At 38.6% G+C, this 2,500-nt stretch overlaps 1 protein-coding gene across 1 annotated transcript in view; it reads right to left on the bottom strand.

The window, feature by feature from the left end:
- Window positions 1-309: 309 nt before the first annotated feature.
- The window catches only part of june (JunE proto-oncogene, AP-1 transcription factor subunit), a 4,147-nt gene continuing 1,956 nt past the window's right edge, over window positions 310-2,500 (bottom strand). Inside the window, exon 2 of the mRNA XM_079873017.1 lies at window positions 310-2,500. This exon is cut by the window's right edge and continues 1,236 nt beyond it. The gene's annotated coding sequence lies outside the window, so the exon portion shown is untranslated.

Here is a 2,500-nt window from a genome sequence, read left to right as displayed (position 1 = left end):
GATTCCCCTCAGATTAACTTTTGCTTTCACAATGACCCACACACACGCTCCCTGTGCTTTACTGGAAGAGCTGCTGGTCTTTATGGGAAAGCCTCAGACACGACGTGTTTATGACCCTTGCTAACACAACTGACTAATGACTGTCATTTCTCAGTGCCAGAATTATGCCATCAACTTCTCTGGTGTAATAATGATTAATCGGCAGATTCCCTTTCGCTCAGCGCTATTTCTCGGTTTGATGTTCAGCTGAATCAAAGCTTGCAAGAAAAGCACACTGTTAAATGAGTTTTGACATGAGAAACACAAGCGTTCAGAAACCACCTCCTCTTTATTGTTGATATAAAAGAAAACAAGGGAACAACGAACAGCATTTGAAAACCGCATGTTATAATTTAGAAGCAAATAAACCCGCTTGTTACACGACGAGGCAAGTCGCCTCTTAGTCCCTCAGCCCGAGTCTAACCTGTCGCTCAAGTCTTTGTGTCAATCTGTCGAAAACACGGCAAATGAGGCTCCAGAAATCTCAAGTTCTGCTGGAACATATTCATATTCAAACTTGATCTTTTACTCAAACTTGAACACTCAGTTTAGATCTGATTGGGATCAAGGCCAAGAACTGGCTTGATGATCGTAGTACACACAAGGTAAACAGAGTAAACTCATTCAACAAAGTATTTCATTGTTCAGTATATGTATATATGACACGTGTTCAGGAAAAAGTCAAAGTTCTCTTTGTTTAGAAATGAACGATGCAATCAGTCTTCAGAGTTGGAAACACAGTTCCATGAAACAACAAAAAACAGGAGCGTTAGGCTTACATTTAGCGTTAAAATAGAGGTACACACACACACACACACACACATTACAAAACAAATCAAGGACTTTCACTTGATGCCAGTGGAAAAAACTCGAGCGCTCGGTGGACAAATGTACCAACAGTAGAAGCGTCCGAAACACAGACGCCTGGAGCTCAAAGAAAACACTGCTCAGGAAAAGCACTTCAATAAATAGAGCACTGGGAATGATAAACCTTATACAGTAGGTACTGTACACACACACACACACACACACATTATCTCTAAACAATTTTGTACAAAAATACAATACGTTTGTGACATCAAAAACCTTATTCAAGTTTCAAAAAAATAAATATCTTCTTGTTGCACAAGGTTATTGACAGTTCCAGTACCTGTCTCAGGCATCCCTACGAATCATCTCCAGACGGATAAAGATATATAAATAAAATAATCTGCGTCTCCACGAACTGCAAGGCATTGGACAGCAGTTCTGGGAACTGGCAGACGATCACGATTCTGACACACGAGAGATTCATTATCACTGCGACCCATCAAGCTGATTCCACTTCTGTGCCGTTACGACAATCTCGCAGAAATCCCATCATTTATTATCTTTATCTTCTAAAAGCATAGTTGTAGTTATAGTTCAAACCATCATGCAATAAACAGAGGATAAATATTACACATCATTTAATGTTTCTGATTCATGTGCAATTGTTTAGTTTCCCAAAAAATAGCGTGTCACTAAGACACTAGTATTCCGGCCAGTACTCTTCCTCTCCTCAGAAAACAACATAAATACAGATTCTGTATAAATAAAATCACTTCATAATTCATACAAAAAATAAAATACTAAAAAAAAAAGAAAAAAAAAGAAGCAAAATACTATAGATCAAAAGCCCTTTTGTTGTCGTTCTGAACTCAGGTCAGTTGTAAGCAACATGAGTATCCACACCGTTCCTCTCGGTTAGCACAGCATTAATACTCATCAGATCATGGCAAACACACACTATCATCCCATTATTAAACGCACCTCCTCACGGGAGATTACAGTGCAAAAGGTCTCGGAATGCTCAGGAATTTCCCAACTCGAAAACGGCAAAAGGTACCAGTTAAAGTTTTGCACAGTACCACAATCCTTTCTCCGTAGAGGTCTCTACTTTGCTTATAATGTTTTGATATTACGCAGTAAGGTAATACTTCTTAAAAAGTCTTGTATAAAATATATTTTTCTCATATTTCACAAATTGCACGATATCAAACCAACAAACAAACAAACAATATCCTGTAATGTGGGTATTGAGACACGGTGACGAGATTTCCACTTGAAACACATCAGATACGGGTGTATAAAGGGATTCAGTTCCACGGATGCACGGATCAGGTGCTTCGGGAAATGTTTGCATAATAGTGCATTATTATATAAACACAAACTCCTAAAACATATAAAGTTCGTCCGGCGGTCGAACAAGACGCCGATTGTAAAGAAAAATCCTTGCTTCCATTTTTTTAAAGCGTCGCAAAAAAAAGTATTCAAGTGCAGAATTCCAAACACAAGTTTTTGTTCCCTTTCCGATTATCCCGACCCCGGCGCGTTTGCATCCCTCTGGAGTTTTTCCTCAGGCATCCACTGCATTGAACAACTTCAATGCTCAAAAAAAAAAAAAATTTGAAAAAAATTGTACTCCGTACTTTTCAAGAAG

The sequence above is a fragment of the Squalius cephalus genome (genome assembly GCF_949319135.1).
Source record: "Squalius cephalus genome assembly, chromosome: 5".
In the NCBI taxonomy this organism is placed as follows: domain Eukaryota; kingdom Metazoa; phylum Chordata; class Actinopteri; order Cypriniformes; family Leuciscidae; genus Squalius; species Squalius cephalus.
Note: the sequence above shows the minus strand (reverse complement) of the source record. Positions and strands in the feature narration are given on the sequence as shown.